The 20,392-nt window shown below is 37.8% G+C and overlaps 1 protein-coding gene and 1 long non-coding RNA gene across 3 annotated transcripts in view; one reads left to right on the top strand and one right to left on the bottom strand.

The window, feature by feature from the left end:
- The window catches only part of theg (theg spermatid protein), a 98,870-nt gene that overhangs the window by 48,050 nt on the left and 30,428 nt on the right, over positions 1 to 20,392 (bottom strand). The gene's annotated exons all lie outside the window — the stretch shown is intronic.
- On the top strand, positions 8,289 to 9,023 carry LOC120434882. The gene is made up of 3 exons (XR_005609408.1): positions 8,289 to 8,350; positions 8,436 to 8,654; positions 8,773 to 9,023. It is a non-coding gene; the product is annotated as an uncharacterized LOC120434882 (long non-coding RNA).

The following is a 20,392-nucleotide window of genomic DNA, read 5'->3' as shown; positions in this document are numbered from 1 at the left end:
CATTTGATGGTACAGCTCATCTTCCGAGTCTTGAACAGGGACTACAGTGTTTGGTTTCAGACATTCGTTACGCTTTGCTAGTCATGGGAGGAACAGTCATTGCAGTTTGCAGGCTGACTTCTGGTGAATATGCATATTTTGACCCTCACCCACGTAAGTCTACAGGAATGCCATTGTCCCTAAGTGTAAGTGGTGGAACTGCAGTTATGTTGAAATTCACACGTCTTAACGACATGATTGACAGGATCAAACGTTTGTACCGAATGTTTAGCATCGCACCAACCTGCACTTATGAGCTACAGCCCATCGAGTTTCACAGTGAAAACGCTGCTGACCAAAGAGATGCTAATCAGACCACTGAATACAGACAAACAGCTACAAGTGCACCAGCACCAGCTTTAAATGAACATGTTCATGAATTAAACTCTGAAATATACACTGAGCAGACACAGAAACCTGTGACCAACATTTTAACCAGTGAAGTAATGTCATCCAAAGCTAATTCTTCAAATGAGACAGCTGCTCCCAGAAAAAAACATCATCCTTCTGATTATTTTGAAAAGGAAACCTCTGCATCTTCTGTGAGAGAAACTCAGGTAACATCAGATTCTGATCCTCAGAATGATTCAAACACTGCCTCCTGTTCAACTAAGATAACAGAGGAACTCTCAGATAAACTGCTGAAACGTAATAAACAGCAAAGGCAAAAAATGAGGAGAAGATTATTGACCCAACAAAAGCTACTACAACGAAAGGAAAATCAGAAGACGAAAGAAAGACAGATGTACAGGTTTGATGAAAGCTTCAAGACAAAGAAAAAAAACTCAATTAAGAAGTCTAATGATCCTGATCACAGACAGAAAAGGAGTCTGTACAGAATTGAACTGTATAAATTAAATGCTACCTATAGGGAGAAACAGAGAGAATATTTGAGAAAGATGTATAGAGAAAGTGCTACAATTAGAGAGAGAAAAAGAGAACGTGTCATAAGGACATATAAAGACAATCCCCTATTCAGAGAAAACCAGAAGAAACGTATAACAAGAACATATAGAGAGTCTTCCATATTCAGAGATAAGCAGAAAGAGCGTATAAGAAGAATATACAGAACTTGTGCTGGATTCAGAGAAAAACATAAAGCTTACATGAGGTCATATGTATATAACCTATATAAAGAAAGCGAAGAATTTAAAAAGAAAAAACGATCTTACATGACTAAGCGTTATGGAGAAGAGAAACAATTTCAGCAACAACACAAGGACAATATGAGAGAACGAATGAGAGTAAAATATTGGAACGGTTTTTCTTTTAGACAGATGCATAATATCAGATGTGCAATGAACATAAAACGAAAATATCGCCAGATGCATCGACCAGCTGAGAGTTTACAGTGTCATCCAGATAACACTTTAATGAATGAGGCCATATCTCGTTTCAGATCAAACATTAAGTCAGCACCATCTTATGTTTGTACTGTTTGTCTAAAAGCTTCTTTTCCTAATCAGGTGAAAATCTGCAAAAGAGAAAATTACTCAAAACACCAAACTGTAGCTCAACAGTGTCTAACTGGTAAATTTGTTCATGTGTGTGATGAAGCATGTCATGATCACTGCAACTTTCCTGTTGAGAGAAAAAATGAGTATATCTGTCACACATGTCACAGTTCACTCAAAAGTGGATGCATGCCCAGGCTTGCTGCTGTCAATGGTTTAGAACTGCAGGATATTCCAGCTGAACTGTGTGATCTCAACATTCTGGAGAGACATCTGATTGCCAAATGCATACCATTTGCTAAGATTATTCCTCTTCCAAAGGGGAGACAGAGACTCATACGTGGTAATGTGGTGTGTGTACCATCTGAGGTCCAACAAACAGTTGAATGTTTACCCAGACTCAGAAGCCATTCACAGATAATGAGGGTGAAATTGAAAAGACGATTGTGCTACAAAGGCCATCAGCTGTTCCAGACTGTCACCTGGTCTAAACTCATTCAAGCCCTGCGTAAACTGAAACAAATTCATCCACAGTACACAGATATTGTTATCAGAGATGATGCATTGCTTTGTGATCCAACGTTACCTGATGATGACAGCAGTGATGAAGCCAGCATGGGAAGTGATGATTATGATGAAGCAGATTTAATGGAAATTGACAACTATGAAAAAGATGCCCTTTTGTGCGAAAGTGAGTCTGAAAGTGAACAAGCTATTAATATGCAATCCTGTGATGAACAACCAGAGGAACAAAATCCAGATGAACCAGAAAGTGATTTGAACAATGGAGGTTTTGCTCTAGAAAGTTGTCTGCAGCCTGTAGACATTTCAGAAGAGATTCTCTGTTTCACTGATAACACATATTGTGTGGCTCCTGCAGAAAGAAACAATCCTGTTAGCTTCTTCAGAACTCCTCATTTGGAAGCCATGGCATTTCCTGTGCAGTTTCCTACTGGTCAGAATACACTGGATGAAAAGAGACGTCTCAAGCTCACACCGAGTGCTTACTTCAAGTCAAGGCTTTTCAACATTGATGCAAGATTTGCTAAAGATACAAATTACCTGTTTTTCTCACAGTTTGTCACTGAAATACATTTGGCTAATTCCAGCATGACAATACAGCTAAGGAAAGGTAAAACTATGACCAAAGATGGACGCAAAATCACATCAGGCATGTTACAAAGTAAGACAGAAGTAGAGAAGCTGGTAAGAAATAAAGATGCAATCAGATTTATGCAGCCACTCAGAGGAACTCCAGCTTACTGGCAGAAAACTACCAGAGATCTATTCAGTATGGTTCGCCAAATAGGAACACCTCAGTTCTTTGTCACTTTCTCTGCTGCTGAGATGAGATGGCCGGAAGTGATTCAAGCAATAAAGAGACAGCAAGGTGAAGAGGTTGATTTTGAAGCCCTGGACTGGTCAGAAAAGTGTGAAATTCTAAGATCAAATCCAGTAACCACCATGCGAATGTTTGATAAACGTGTTGAGGCTTTGTTCAGAGATTTGCTTTTTTCTCCTGCACAGCCCCTTGGTGAGATCATTGATTACTTTTACAGAGTTGAGTTCCAGCACAGAGGTAGTCCACATATACACATGTTGCTGTGGATTCGAGAAAAGGTAGAAGTAGATGTGGATGATGACCAAACTGTCTGTGACTTTGTGGACAGATACATCTCAGCTCAGCTCCCTGATCCAGAAAAACAACCTGAACTGCACAAAAAAGTTACTGAACTCCAAAAGCACAGCAAAAACCACACAAAGACATGCTTTAAGAGTGTGAACTCTGGTTGTAGATTTGGGTTTCCAAAACCACCAGCCACAAGAACAATGATTGTGAGACAGGATGAGGATTCAGACACTGAAGCTGCAAAAGCCAAACTCAGACCTTTGTTGAACCTGCTGAAAGAACCTGAAGCTGCTTCCCTCACCATAGAGCAGATTCTGTCACGATGCAACTTGACAATGAATGAGTATGAACAATGCCTCCAAGACATAAACAAGAAAACAGCTCTGATTCTGAAACGTGACCCAAATGAGTGTTGGATCAACAATTACAACCCAGACCTGCTTGAAGCCTGGAACTCTAATTTAGATGTCTCGTTAATTTTGAATGCCTATTCATGTATAGAATACCTCTGTAAATATATAACAAAGAAAGAATCTGGCCTCTCTGAATACCTGAAGACAGTTATTGATAACTCTGCAAAGAACACGGTCAATGAGTGTGATGAAATGAGAGCTGTGATGCAGGCTTACTCAAAAAAGAGAGAAATCAGCGCACAGGAGTGTGTGGCTCGAGTCTGTGGCCTAAAAATGAAAAAATGTTCCCGCAGTGTTGTATTTGTACCAACAGATGATAACCCAGTAAAAATGAGTCGCCCGATGAGCTACCTGGAAAGCACAACACACGACAGCTGTAATATTTGGATGACAAGTTTGAGTGATAAATACAAATGCAGACCTGAGACACCAGAATATGAGGAAATGTCACTGGCTGATTTTGCTGCCTTGTGCAGGTTGGTGAGTGGTCCAAATGAAGGAAAAGATGTGCTTCCTCTTCTAAACCAGCTTGGATTTGTACAAAGGCGAAAGAATGATAAACCAGCTATAATCAGGTATTACCACAGCTCACAAGAAAAAGATCCTGAGCAATATTATGGTCGACTGTTGAGACTTTACCTTCCACACAGATCAGAGCAGGAACTGAAACCACAAGGGTTCCAAACCTATCAGTCCTTCTACAACTCAGGTTTTGTGCAACTTCCATGTTCAGACCACAGTGAGTCTGTGAAACGGATTGTGAAAAGAAATAAAGACAAGTATGAGAAGAACTCTGAGGATATTGAGAGTGCACTGGAAGAATTTGAACAAAATAGGGATGTTGTGATTGATGAATGGTGTAATCTTGCTCCTGAATCTGAAGTTGTGAGGATGCAATGTGATGAGAATCTTCCTGAGAGACATTCTGATGATGAGAACGAACAGGAGAATGTCCCCGATTACAGTCGTCAGTCTGATGCTGTAACAGAGATCAGAGCCATCAGAGAACAACCTGCAGTAGATCCAGCCGTGGTACGTGTAATGTATCAGAATCTGAACCAGAAGCAGGCCTGTGTGTTCTATGCCATTAGAGACTGGTGTATTCAGCGAGTTTGTGGTTTGAACCCAGATCCATTTCTCTTCTATATCAACGGTGGTGCAGGAACTGGTAAGTCACATCTGATTAAGTGTATTCACTCTGAAGCATCAAAGATCCTGAGCAGACTGCCTGCTAATGCAGAAGAAGCTGACATATCAAATCCAACTGTTTTACTGACTTCATTTACCGGTACAGCAGCTTTTTCTATCAGTGGCTCTACATTACATTCTCTACTGAAACTACCCAGGAGTCTGAAACCACCCATTCAAGGACTTGGTAATCAACTGGATGAAGTCAGATCTGAGCTTATAAATGCTGAAATTATTGTTATTGATGAGATTTCAATGGTTTCAAAACCCCTTTTTGCCTATGTGGATGCAAGACTGAAACAAATCAAAGGCACTCAGAGACCTTTTGGTGGAATGTCAGTTTTAGCTGTTGGAGATTTTTACCAGCTGCCACCAGTGCGACAGTCTAAACCTCTCTGTGTTTATGATCCAGAACAGATTGACCTATGGCAGGAACATTTTCAGATGATCACTCTAACCGAGATCATGCGTCAGAAAGATGATGTGGCCTTTGCAGAGATGTTGAACAGGATTAGAGTCAAAGAAAAGACAGATGAGCTTTCTCAGTGCGACAGAGATTTGTTGTCACAGGCCATGACTGCACCAGAAGAATGTCCAACTGAGGTCTTACACATCTATGCCACCAACAAGAATGTGGAATCCCACAACACAGATACCCTGAAGAAGCTTCATTCAAACATTATAATCATCAATGCAGAGGATTTCCAGAAGGATAAATGTACAGGCAGAATGGCACGAAGAGACAAACCATTTACAGGTGGGCGAAATGATTTACCCGACACTCTGAACGTTGCAGAAGGAGCTCGAGTCATGCTTACCAGAAACTTGGACACACTAAACGGTTTAGTCAATGGTGCTTTTGGTATACTGGTAAAGGTGGTGAGATCTGAAAATGATGGACAAATAATTAAACTGGGGCTCAGAATTGACAACAGGCAGCCTATGAGACACAACCGCAGTGCTAATGCAGCATCTGATGAACTGGTTTACATTGAGAGAGCAGAGGAGAGTCTGAAGTTTAAAGGAGCGGTACGCAGACAGTTTCCTGTAAAGCTCGCATTTGCCTGCACAATCCACAAAACCCAGGGTCTTACAACACAGACAGCTGTAGTTTCAATGAAGAACATTTTTGAACCAGGTATGGCTTATGTTGCTCTCAGCAGGGTGACGTCTCAGTGGACTCTATTTGCAGGACTTGGATGAGAACAAGATTTATGCCAATCCTGAGGTAACTGCAGCGCTCCAAACCATGAGACAAGCCAGTGTTGAGGAAATGATGCCTCTTCTTCAGGTCAGAGAAACAGCCAGCAGACCTGACACTTTTACACTGATCCATCACAATACAGAAGGTTTGCCATCTCACATCAGTGACATCAAGAGTCATCATGAAATGTGTTTAGCAGATGTTTTGTGTCTTACTGAGTCTCACCTCCAAGGCTCTTTTGTTGCAGACAGTCTTCATTTGGACGGCTACACAATGTTCAAACGCAACAGACATGTGTCCTACACAAACTTTCCTCACATGGCCAGCAGAAGTGGTGGGGGAGTTGTTGTGTATTTGAGGAATCATTTTCAGGTTCAGGTAAAACAGTATCTGCATAATGTCACTGATCTTGAATTTTTAGTGTTGAAGGTTCAGGCTCCATTCCCTGCGCTCATTGCTGTTGTGTACAGACCTCCAGACTACAGTTTGACACCATTCATGCAAAACCTGGTAAGTCTTTTAGATTCACTTGAAATAATGGACTGTCACCCAATAATTGTGTGTGGAGATTTTAATGAGAACCAGTTACAGAGTGGAAGAAAACAGATTCTGGAGCAGTTTCAGTCGAGAGGGTATTCACAGCTGATCACTTCTGCCACTACAGACAAGAACACCTTGCTTGACCTCATTTTTATTTCTCAGCCACAGCAAAGCCTACATTCAGGTGTTCTGAGAACATATTACAGTTACCACAACCCTGTGTTTTGTGTCCTGTCCTTGAGCCAATCATGAAGTCGTCTGGTGAGTTTTGAAACAATTACAGATCATGTTTGTTACAGAGTTTACTGATTGTAGAGCATGAAAAAGATTTTTCATTGAAAAAAGGGTCTTCCCTACTCTGTCTGTCAGAAGACCCTTTCTTATTGCAATGTTATTAATCATTTCACCAAATCATTGCTGAACTTCATGCAGAGCAGGGAACATCTGCTATCATGCACCTCTGATCTGAAATGTGCTGCAACATTTGATAAATCAACATCATTTTTTTTTATTCTCATGTTTTAAATGACTACATCTTTTTACTGTGACGTATGTAGCTCAACAAACGAGATCTTCCCCTCCAAGGGCTTTAAAATATGAAATAGTAAATAAATAAATCCCAGATAAATGCAGGTATTTATTATGGGTCACATGAATAAATACAGACAATTATATTTTCTTGATTATAGTAGATTTTGTAGAATCAAAAGTTTTTGTGATGAATGAGTTTTTGCTTATCATGTTTTACAGGTAAAAATGTCAAAAGTTTTAAACTATCTTTAGGCTACCAGAGATGTCTATAATGATACATTATGTAGAGAAAAACATTAGTACAGCTTACAGAATATGTATAAAAACTGATTTAGAAGTAAATGGATAGTTTTCTGAAAGTTCCCGACTACAGTTTAACACCACCCACCCAGCTCAGCCCCCAGCGTCTATGTAATGCTTGTATGGTGTGTGAGTTTGACTTGGCCTTTATCCGGGTGGGTTTGGGTTTGGGTGGATAAAGGCCAAGTCAGAATTCTCTGAGCAGCTGGAAAAAGCTGCTAATAAACAAAGACATCAGAAAGTGTGGGCTTTAGGTGTAGCCCACGCTTTCTGATGCACTAATTAGACTTAATAACCGACACCCCATACCAGCATCACATAGACACTTGGGGGCTGAGCTGGGTGGGTGGTGTTATAAGCACTTGTTTTGTTAGATGTATTTTTTCAGACAGGGCACAGTCTCCTTTGTGGCAAAACCTTCAAACTCACCATCCTCAGCTGAAACAACAACATCTTAACACCATCTTCATGAACTGCTGAGCCAAACCTGATCCATCAGTGCTGGACTGCACAGATAACTACATGCCACAAGGAGACTGCTGTTTTAAGAAACTGCCATACCAGTGTGTCTTCAATGGAGAAGATGACACACCCATCACCTGACCTCCTGCCTGATCTGGAGACCATCATCATGCTGCCACACTACACACCTCTGAGACCATCAATTATGACTGATACTGAGGAAACTGTATTTCCTGTCAGAGATGCTCAGTGATCCTCAGAGCAGAGAGAGGTATGATTTTTTTTCTTTGATAAAAAATGTCAGTGCTTTTAATTCATTTAATTAATTTAAATCCTGTTTATTGCATAAATAATTCCACACTCAAATGATTATACTTGTTGACACTTTTTGAGTTTTAATTCACATTATGGATTACAAATCTATGCTTTTTCTACTCTGTCTCTCTGTGCAGGTACTGCTGTCTTCTGAGTTCTTCAGTGTCCCAACTGAGACATTCAAACCTCATTGCAGAGCTCATGTCTTTCCTCACCATCATGTGAGTGTGAGATTGCTCTGGATTCTGGTTATGTGGCCTGCAGCACCTATAAGGTATTTCAATATTGTTCATTGTATAACTCATTTGTAGTTTTAGGCCTTAACACAAATGAAATGTTCCTTTTTCTGTATTTTTTAGAACAAGCTCGTCCAGTGTGCCTGCATTCCAGCTTCTTATACTCTACGCAAGTGGACAGAGTATAAGTGTTTGACCACTCTTACAGACACCGACTTCTGTCAACTCACTTCTACTGATCAGGCACCTCACTCCAGGAAGACAGAGGGCTGCAAGCCTGTCATCATTTCCTGTGTGGCTATTCTTGGGGTAGCATCAGATTTTTCCCACAAATATTAAAAGGTAACACTTGTTTTAAGCTTAGTTATTAAATCAAAAGTCTTCCCTTGTGTTATGTCTGTGAAGGTTCTCATGGTGTCCTTTGATGTAGTCTCTCTCTTCACTTGCATACCCACTACAGAGGCAGTGGAGACTGTCAGAAAACAACTACAAGAAGACAGCTCCTTGGAAGACAGGACCAACTTCACACCCGATCAGATTTGCACACTGTTAGACCTCTGCCTTACCACTACATATTTGAAATACAACGAGGGTTTCTACAGACAAAAACATTGCTGCGCCATGGGCTCCCCCGTGTCACCTATTGTAGCCAACCTTTGCATGGAGGAAGTGGAAATGAAGGCTCTTGGCTCTTTTAAAGGGAGAGTACCCAGCCACTGGTACAGATATGTAGACGACACCTGGGTCAAAATCAAAACACAAGAAGTGGAATCCTTCACTGCGCACATTAACGCCGTGGATAAAAACATCAAGTTCACCAGGGAAGACACAAAGGACGACTGTTTGCCTTTCCTGGACTGCGCTGTGCACATTGAAGAGAATGGCAACCTCAACATTGAAGTTTATCGGAAGCGCACACACACGGACCAGTACCTCCTCTTTGACTCCCATCACCCTCTGGATCACAAACTTGGAGTAATTAGGACCCTACACCCCCGGGCAGAACATGTTCCCTTTAAGCCTGAAGGGAAAAAGAAGGAACACACACATGTAAAGGAAGCACTTAAAACATGTGGCTATCCTTATTGGGCGTTTATAAAGTCAGCAAAGATGCACAGAAAAGAACATCAGACACCAGCGAGGGAGGATAAGAAAGAGAGATGCAACAACATTGTCATCCCCTATGTAGCCGGTGTATCAGAGAAACTCAGGAGAGTTTTCTCCAAGCACGACATCCCAGTGTACTTCAGACCCAGCAACACACTCGGACAGAAACTGGTTCACCCGAAAGACAAAACTCCTAAACACAAACTTAACAATGTGGTGTACGCTGTACAGTGCAGCGAGGAATGCCCAGACCTCTACATCGGAGAGACCAAACAGCCACTTCACAAGCGCATGGCACAACATAGAAGAGCCACCTCCACGGGACAAGACTCAGCAGTTCATCTGCATCTAAAGGACAAATGTCACTCTTTCGAGGATGCCAATGTTCACATTTTGGACAGAGAGGACAGATGGTTTGAAAGAGGAGTGAAAGAAGACATTTACGTCCACTGTGGGCGACCATCTTTGAACAGAGGCGGTGGTTTATGACACCAACTGTCTGCCATCTATAATCCAGTTTTGAGATACCTTCCCAGACACCTTAATGCCCACTCACATCCTGGGCCATCTGACCTAAGGGAAATCACATGATAGGGTGGGGCCAGGTTTCACAATAAGCTCACCCGAAACCCTGCCTGGTTGGGAGCCACACCCACTTTCACACCTTGGTTCATGTGATTAGGTAGAGGATCATCAGGGGGTCCTTTGTCCCTCTTTGGGGGGAAACTCCCACTGGGTTTAAATCTGGGACTCTCCACCACTGACCCTTAGAAGAAGAAGCTTCTCGGATGAGAGGTGAAACGTCTTCAAGCAACTTAAAGAAGTCCAGACGCTTTTCTTTCCAAGCTCATTAGACTTCCCATGTGTTAATTACATTTTATTTGTTGTTGTTTTCTTTTATATTTATATGTAGTGATTGGATGTGGTGGAGCTTTGTTGTTTATGTGGAAAACATCTGTTTGTGATGATATTTACAATGAGGCTTTAAGGTGACAGTTTCCATGTTATTTCAATCCTTTTACTAAGCAAAACATGTTTGCAATTAACATATTTTTTCAGTTTTGTCTTTTGGATTTATGGTTAACATTCCTCTGTGACAGCAAATACTAAACTGGTCCAAGTAACCAGCATATCATTGGTCAAAGGCAAAAAGGACCACATGTCACACTAGCAATGAATTTTTGACTGTGTTTGTGTTAGTATAGAGTAGGTCTATCAGTGGTTTTCCACATCTGCTCTAATATATATAGATAATGGGTCAGACATATAAAGTCATTTTGAAAAGTTCATAAAGGTCACATCCATTTATATGTGTTATATACCATAACATTCATGCTAATGGTTCTACTGTTTACAGTTACTTTATGATGGATTTCACCCTGGTCACAGCACTATGTGAAAAGCTGTTAGAGGTAAAGTTAACCCAATTAATACCTCATCATAAGTCACTCTCTAACACAGGGTAGTGATTATTTTTCACTGTAATTTATTCCACAACAATGTTCTTTATTTGATTCTTTAAATATGCATATCGATTGTTCAGCTGTGTGTCTCTCCACACCTGAAATATATCACAATGTTGACTTCATTTCGACAGTATTTTGTAGATTGGTACCATATTTATCAAATCATCTTGTGCATTTATTACCTAAATGTTGTTTGTGGGGTTTTTTTTGTTTGTTTGTTTTTTTGGAATTTTTACATTTCACCAGCTGTGTAAACTCTGCAATTTTACCTTGGTTTTGTTCCACATCAGTTTATCTGCTGCCTGGTATTCCTGTCTTCCTTCTCTCACCCCAACCGGTCGCAGCAGATGGCCGCCCCTCCCTGAGCCTGGTTCTGCTGGAGGTTTCTTCCTGTTAAAAGGGAGTTTTTCCTTCCCACTGTCGCCAAAGTGCTTGCTCATAGGGGGTCATATGATTGTTGGGTTTTTCTCTGTATCTATGAAGCGCCTTAAGGCGACTTTTGCTGTGATTTGGCACTATATAAATATAATTGAATTGAATTGAATTGGTTTTCTTCCTTTTCTAATGTTTTTGGTAATTTTTCACAGTTAAACAAGTAACTTTGAGGTTACTTCAGCATTTTCAGCTGTTATCTGTTGACAGTTTTGCCTAATTGTTACATTTCTGTTACATTTTTGTTACATTTCATAGCAGTTCTGGTAAGTTGTAATATTTCTGCCAAGTTATTAATTTTCTACTAAATTATATCATTTCTGCTAAGTTATGTTATTCTAAATTATTACATTTCTGCTAAGTTGTAGCCTCTGGTAAACTACAATATTTCTGGTGAATTGTTATGTTTCTTCTAAGTTATTGCATTTCTGCTATGTTATTACATTTTTGTTAACTTGATGTTGTTCTGCAAAGTTACTAAAATTTCAACAACTTTTTAAACACTGACTTTGATTTCTTCAGCTTCTTTAGCTATTTCAACTATTTTCAGCAGACAGCTTCAGCTTTAAAGCATCCACACTGCATTTTCGCAGGAAATGCAAATTTTTCTAGTTCTGGATGCTTTATTATTGAGTTCCTCTTTATGGGACTTCCGTACACTTTTGGCACTTAATCTACTTCCACAATTTTCAGCCGATTTTCACCGTTCAAATTTTAAACTATTCTGCTATTTCTGCTAATGATGGCTATATCTTTTGGTATTTTATACTATTATACTTTTTAAAATATTACACTTTTTCCTTTAATTTGTCCCATTGAAATGAATGGGAAACTTCCGCAATTCTGCTAAAACTTGCTTGTTTTTGAAACTTAACTACTTTTTCCTACTTTCACGTAGAACAACCATTCAAACTTTAAAATGTTCTCAAATTATTGGGCTATTCAGGAATAAATCAGCTTTTTCAAATCTTTTACCGTTTTACTTTTATGCCTCTTAAAGTTTTGAGTTGCAAAATTGTGATTTTTCACAAAATACATGCGTTGTTATGGTTGCTATGCACTTGGCTTCCAGTGTGCCACTGAAGGTTTTGCAGTCTTCTCTTCATGTCCGAACAACTTCTTGCTACTTGCTCAATTTTCACTCAACTTCCACAAATTATACATCAAAACGTAGGTATTTTTGCTGGCTTTCAGAAAATGTCACCATCATTGTTGTGAGATTTATAGAATTTTGGCAAATCTCCTCAGACCAACACAAAGTCTCAAAACTCTCCATAGAAAGTCAATGGAGAGCTTGTTCAAAATCACAGCTTGATTTCTGTAATGAGAGGCATATTCGAATCGTCATATCTCCTTAACGAAGCGAAGTTAAAACATGAGGCTTGTCCCAGTATATCTTCAGACACTCCTGACACTCACAATTCAAGAATTTCTTTCTCACCTATTACCGTTCTGAAATGAGTTAGACTTGTTTGAGGGTAGGAAATTCATCCTTCGCTCAGATTTCTTCAGATTTCAAACTCTGGAAATGATCCACTTTTTTCTCTCGTCATATCTTTTAATGGATATCAACAGAGACCTGAAAATTTCAAAGATTGTTCACCAAAGCCTGCTGTCTCTTACGGTGAAAAAATGATATTGATACTCCAAATAGATTTAGAGTTAGAAAGCGTTGTTTGAGGGCAAGTCAAGGCAGTTTTGCTTTGCTCTACTCAGTTATGGTGCATTAGAAGTCAAATATCTTTAATAATTCATATTTTAATGATAAATTGTCAACACTTTAAGATTCCCCATCTCTTCTGAACAAAACGGTGTAAGAATGACCGTTCTAGCCCCTACGGTTAGGAAATTATGGCCATTTGTTTGAGAGGAATCCTCACTATGAGAAATTCACTGCAGAAATCCTGTCTCTGTGTTTGTGTGTGTAAAACGCTGCTGCACCTGTTTTGGCGGGGAAAAGTATACAGCCTCTCTGATTGGTGGATTCAAATTCAGCAGCTCCCAGGCTGCTTGACTGAGCTAGAAACTTACTTCTCTCCCTGTGTGTGTGTGTGTGTGTGTGTGTGTGTGTGACAGTGTGTGTGTGTGTGAGAGAGAGAGAGAGAGAGAGAGAGAGAGAAAAGGTTTTATGGGATGATCTCATTGTAAGATTTAAATTCAATATATTTAGACTGGTTGACTGAATTGAATGTGTGTGTGTGTGTGTGTGTGTGTGTGTGTGTGTGTGTGTGTGTGTGTGTGTGTGTGTGTGTGTGTGTGACAGAGAGAGAGAGAGAGAGAGAGAAAGCCTTTTTATGGGATGATCTCATTGTAAGATTTAAATTCAATATATTTAGACTATTTTAGAATTGGATCTGACTGAATTGTGTGTGTGTGTGTGTGTGTGTGTGTGTGTGTGTGTGTGTGTGTGTGTGTGTGTGTGTGTGTGTGTGAGAGAGAGAGAGAGAGAGAGAAAGCCTTTTTATGGGATGATCTCATTGTAAGATTTAAATTCAATATATTTAGACTGGTTGACTGAATTGGATCTTGTGTGTGTGTTAACAGTGTGTGAGTGAGAGAGAGAGAGAGAGAGAGAGAGAGAGAGAGAGAGAGAAAGCCTTTTATGGGATGATCTCATTGTAAGATTCAAAATCAATATATTTAGACTGGTTGACTGAATTGGATCTTGTGTGTGTGTGTGTGTGTGTGTGTGTGTGTGTGTGTGTGTGTGAGAGAGAGAGAGAGAGAGAGAGAGAGAGAAAGCTTGTTATGGGATGATCTCATTGTAAGATTTAAATTCAATATATTTAGACTGGTTGACTGAATTGGATCTTGTGTGTGTGTGTGTTGTGTGTGTGTGTGAGAGAGAGAGAGAGAGAGAGAGAGAGAGAGAAAGCCTTTTTATGGGATGATCTCATTGTAAGATTTAAATTCAATATAGTTAGACTGGTTGACTGAATTTGATCCTGTGTGTGTCTGTCTGTGCATGTGTTACCATATGTGTACATATTTGTGGTTGTGTGACTGTTATACTTTTTTTTTGCTGGTTTTTTTTTCATTTAACAATTACATTTGAGGGACCCTTAGCATGTTCAGGATTTTTTCAGCTGTCCATTTTGCTTTTCCAATTTTTCTATTTAGGTTATTACTATTGTGCTAAGTCATAGCATTTCTGCTGCTTTCCAGTATTTGTGCTAAATACAGCATTTCTGCTAAATCATACTATTTCTTCTATTTCATCAGATTTGTGCTAAATATAGTGTTTCTGCTACAAAATAGTATTTCTGCCAAATATAGTATTTTTGATTAATTATAGTTTTTCTACCAAATCATAGTACAGTTTTACTGCTTTTTATATGGCTTCTAAGACAACCAATCATATCCGAGGGCTTGCACATTCAAATTTGCATATTGTTGCCTTCATGGCTTCCCAGCCAGCCAATCATATCTTAGGCCTTGCACATTCAAATTTGCATATTGGGGCAATCATGGCTTCTAAGACAACCAATCATCTATGTCATATATCTATGATATTTCATATTTTTATTTTAAATGGTCAACATTTCAAGATTCTCCCATGTCTTCTGAACACAACGGTCTAAGAATGACCGTTTTAGCCCCTCACGGTTAGGAATTTATGGCTGTTTGTTTGAGGGAGTCCTCACTATGAGAAATAGACTGCAAAATCCTGTCTCTCTCTGTGCTGTAAAAGCCTGCACTTGGTGCACCAGTTTTGGCAGGAAAAAGCACACAGCCCTCTGATTGGTGGATTCAAATTGAGAATCTCACAGCTGTTTGACTGACCTAGAAACATGCTGTTAACAGCCCTTGTTCACTTGCTGATGCTATGTGTGTGTGTGTGTGTGTGAGCCTGTGTGTGTGTGTGTGTGTGTGTGTGTGTGTGTGTGTGAGAGAGAGAGAGAGAGAGAGAGAGAGAGAGAGAGAAAGACACACACAAAGCCCTTTTTAGGGCAGCATCTCATTGTTGGATAAAAATATAATATATTCAGACTGGTTGACTGGCATAGACCCTGTGTGTGTGTGTCTCTCTCTGTACATTTGTGTATCCATATTTGATTTTGTGTGTATTTGTTGATTTGTGTATCCATATTTAATTTTGTGTGTATCTGTTGGCTGTTCTTATTTGTATTTCTAAATGTATTTTTATTTTATTTTTCACAGGTGAACAAAAATTAGTTTTGAGTAAACTTAACCATGTTCCTTTTATTCAGCTTGTCATTTTACCTTTCCAATATTTTCACTTAAGTTATTACTATTCTGCTAAATCATAGTATCTGTTCTAAATCATTGTTATTGAGCTATATTGCAGGATTTCTGCTAAATCATAGTATTTCTACTATATTATATTTTTCTTTCTAAATATATCATTTCTGCTATAGAGTAGTATTTCTGTAATGTTTAAGAATGTTTGGCTAAATATATTCTTTCTGTTATCTTATACTATTTCTCCGAAATTCTTGTATTTTTGGGAAGTTATCGTGTTTCTGGTAAGTTAGAATATTTCTGCTAAGTTCTGCTATGCTATTGTATTTCTGCCAAGTATTATGTTTCCTCTAAGATATTGCAGTTCTGCTAAGTTACTACATTTTAGCAACGTTCCTTTGCTTCTGCAAAGTTTTACAATTTCTGCAACTTTTCAGCTTTTTCAGCTATTTTCAGCTGACAGCTTCAGCGTTCCAGCATCCACACTGCATTTTCGCGAAATGCAAATTGTGGATGCTTTAAGGCATCCACACTATTGTTTTCCTGTTTCTCTTTATTCTTTATTATTGTGTGGATGCCCTAAAAGGGCTTCCACACTATTGAGTTCCTGTTTCTCTTTATTCTTTATTTTTCTTTTTCAAGTTGCTTCCGTCGTTTTTTGACTTTATCTACTCCCTCAGTTTTCAGCCGATTTTCTCCGTTCAAACTCTATACTGTTCTGCTCTTTCTGGAGATGGGTGCTATGACTTTTGGTGTTTATTACTGTTATACTTTTTAAAATATTACACTTTTTCCTTTAATTTGTCCCATTGAAATGAATGGAAAACTTCCACAATTCTGCTAAAACTTGCTTGTTTTTGAAACTTAACTACTTTGTCATACTTTCACCTAGAAACTCCATTCAAACTTTAAAATGTTCTCAGATTATTGGGCTATTCCTGTGTGATTCAGCTGTTTCAGATCTTCTACCGTTTTAATTTTATGCATCTTTAAGTTTTCAGTTGCAAAATTGTGATTTTCAGAAAATACATGCGTTGCTATGGTTGCTATGCAATTAACTCAGAGTGAGGGCTGGTCTGTTCGAATTTTCTCTTCATGTCTGAACAACTTCTTGCTACTCGCTCAATTTCCACTCAACCCCACAAATTATACATCAAAACGTAGGTATTTTTGCTGGCTTTCAGAAAACGTCACTATCATTCTTGTGGGATTTACAGATTTTTTGCAAATCTCCTCAGAGCAACACAAAGGTCTGAAAACTCTCCATAGAAAGTCAATGGAGAGCTTGTTCAAAATCACCGCTGAATTTTTTCTAATGAGAGGCATTTTCAAATCGTCATATCTCCTTAACGAAACAAAGCTGAGACATGACGCTTGTGCCAATATATCTTCAGACTCTCCTGATGCTCACAATTCAAGAGTATCTTCCTCACCTATTACCGTTTGGCCATGAATTACATTTGTTTGAGGATAGGAAATTTGTCTCTCGCTCAGATCTCTTCAGATTTCAAACTGTGGAAATGAGGCACTTTTTTCTCTCGTCATATCTTTTCATTGATTTCAACAGAGCCCTGAAAATTTCCATGACTGTTCACCAAAGCCTGCTGTTTCTTACGGTGAAAGAATGATTTTGAGGCTCCATAGAGATCTAGAGTTACACAACGTTGTTTGAGGGCAAGTCAAGGCAGTTTTGCTTCGCTTCTTCTCAGTTGCAGTGTGTTACAAGTCATATAGCTTTAATAATTTATATTTATCTCTGAATTATGCAGACCTGGAGATTTCCCCATCTCTTCTGAACAAAACGGTGTCAGAATGAGCGTTCTAGCCCCTACGGTTAGGAAATTATGGCCATTTGTTCGAGGGGAATCCTGAATGTGAGAAATACACTGCAGAAAACTCATACCTCTCTCTGTCTGTGTGTGTGTAAGTGCTGATTACAGCAGGTGCAGCTAATTTAGCTGACCTAGATATACCAAGCCCAGACTCTAAACAGCCACTGCTCGCTTTAGGCTCTGTGTATGTGTATGTTTGTGTGTCTGTATCAATATTTCTCCCATGTTACATATTACTCCTCCATAATAGTATTTGTGCTAAATCAAAGTACTTCTACTACATCTTAGTACTTCTGCTCAATCATAGTATTTCTGCTAAATCATAGTATTTTTGAAAATCATGGTATTTGTGCCAAATCATGGTTTTAGGGCAGAACCATAATATTTATTTTATGTTATGAGATTACTACTAAGTGGAGGAATGTCTGTTATGTTATAGTTTATGTGCTGAATATAGTATATCTGCCAAATCATAGTATTTATCCCAAATCATAGTATTTATGCCAAATTACAGTATTTCTGCTAAAAAGCAGAAATAGTACCTTTAACAGAAATTTCTGTGAAAAGATATTATTTATGTTAAAACATAGTATTTCTGCTAAATCATAGTATTTCTGCCAAATCATAGTATTTGTACTTATTCATAGTACTTGTGCCAAATCATAGTATTTGTACCCAATCATAGTATTTCTGCAATATGATCGTATTTGTGGCAAATCATGGTATCTTTTGCCAAATCATGGTATTTGTGCCCAGTTAAAATTTCTGTTATATTATAGTGTTACTACTAAGTCGTAGAATTTCTGTTATGTTATAGTATATCTGCTGATTATAGTATATGTGCCAAATAATAGTATTTATAGCAAATAATAGTATTACTGCCCAAACATAGTATTTCTTGTAGTATTTGTAGTAGTAGTTGTTGTAGTATTTGTGCAAAAACATAGAATTTCTGCAAAATCATAGTATACCAAATCATAGTATTCCAAATCATAGTATTACTGCAATTCCATAGTATTTGAGCGAAATCATAGTATTTGTGCAAAACATACTATGTCTGCAAAATCACATTATATCTGCTATGTTATAGTATTACTACTAAGGCATAGTATTTCTACCAAATCATAGTATTCCTTCAAAATCATAGTATCACTGCAATTTCATAGTATTTGAGCGAAATTGTAGTATTTGTACTAAATCATGGTACTTGTACCAAATCATAGTATTTTTGCAAATCATATTATTTCAACCAAAACATTGTATTTGTACGAAGTCATAGTATTTCTTCTAAATCATAGTATTTCACCCAAATCTCAGTAGTTGTGCTAAAACCCAGTATTATTGCCAAATCGTAGTATTTGTACTGAAACATAGTATTTGTGCCAATAAGAGTATTTGTACTAAATCATAGTACTTGTGCCAAATCATAGTATTTCTGCCATATTGTGCTAGTTGTGCAAAACATAGACTGTCTGCAAAATCATAGTATATCTGTTATGTTATAGTATTACTACTGAGTCACAGTATTTCTGCCAATTCGTAGTATTTGTACTAAATCATACTACTCGTGCCAAATCATAGTTTTTACAGTATTTTACAGTATTTCTGCTAAAAAGCAGAACTAGTACCTTTTAGCAGAAATTTCTGTCAAAAGATATTAGTTATGTTAAAACATAGTATTTCTGCTAAATCATAGTATTTGTGCCTATTCATAGTATTTGTACCCAATCATAGTATTTCTGCCATATCATCGTATTTGTGCCAAATCATGGTATATTTTTGCCAAATCATGGTATTTGTGCCAAATTAGAGTATTTGTGTCCAATTAAAATTTCTGTTATGTTATAGTATTACTACTACGCCATAGCATTTCTACCAAATCATAGCATTTCTTCAAAATCATAGTATTACTGCAATTTCATAGTATTTGAGCGAAATCGTAGTATTTGTGAAAAAATATACTATGTCTGCAAAATCACAGTATATCTGTTATGTTATAGTATTACTACTAAGGCATAGTATTTCTGCCAATAAGAGTATTTGTATTAAATCATAGTAGTTGTGCCAAATCACAGTATTTCAGCCACATTGTGCTAGTTGTGCAAAAACATAGACTGTCTGCAAAATCATAGTATATCTATTATGTTATAGTATTACTACTAAGTCGTAGACTTTCTGTTTTGTTATAGTATCTCTGCTGAATATAGTATATGTGCCAAATCATAGTATTTATAGCAAATCATATTATTTGTGCTAACACATAGTATACTGCCACATTATAGTATTTGTGTAAAACCAGAATGTCTGCAAAATCATCATATATCTGTTATGTTATAGTATTACTACTAATGCATAGTATTTCTAACAAATCATAGAATTCCTTCAAAATCATAGTATTACTGCAATTTCATAGTATTTGAGCGAAATCGTAGAATTTTTGCAAATCATATTATTTCAACCAAAACATTGTATTTGTAACGAAGTCATAGTATTTCTTCTAAATCATTGTATTTCACCCAAATCTCAGTAGTTGTGCTAAAACCCAGTATTATTGCCAAATCATCGTATTTGTACTAAATCATAGTACTTGTGCCAAATCATAGTATTTCTGCCATATTGTGCTAGTTGTGCAAAAAAAATAGACTGTCTGCAAAATCATAGTATATCTATTATGTTATAGCATTACTACTAAGTCATAGACTTTCTGTTTTGTTATAGTATATCTGCTGAATATAGTACATGTGCCAAATCATAGTATTTATAGCAAATCATAGTATTTGTGCTAAAACATAGTATACTGCCACATTATAGTATTTGTGTAAAACCAGAATGTCTGCAAAATCATCATATATCTGTGATGTTATAGTATTACTACTAATGCATAGTATTTCTGCAAAATCATAGTATTTTGCAGAAACCTTGTACTTCTGGTAAATAATAGTATTTGTGCCAAATCATAGTATTTGTGCCAAAACATTGTATTTGTACAAAGTCATAATATTTCTTCTAAATCATAGTATTTCAATCAAATCTCAGGAGT

Source organism: Oreochromis aureus, linkage group 19 (assembly GCF_013358895.1).
Source record: "Oreochromis aureus strain Israel breed Guangdong linkage group 19, ZZ_aureus, whole genome shotgun sequence".
NCBI lineage: Eukaryota > Metazoa > Chordata > Actinopteri > Cichliformes > Cichlidae > Oreochromis > Oreochromis aureus.
The sequence above is the reverse complement of the archived record's forward strand: the minus strand, read 5'-3'. Positions and strand labels throughout refer to the sequence as shown.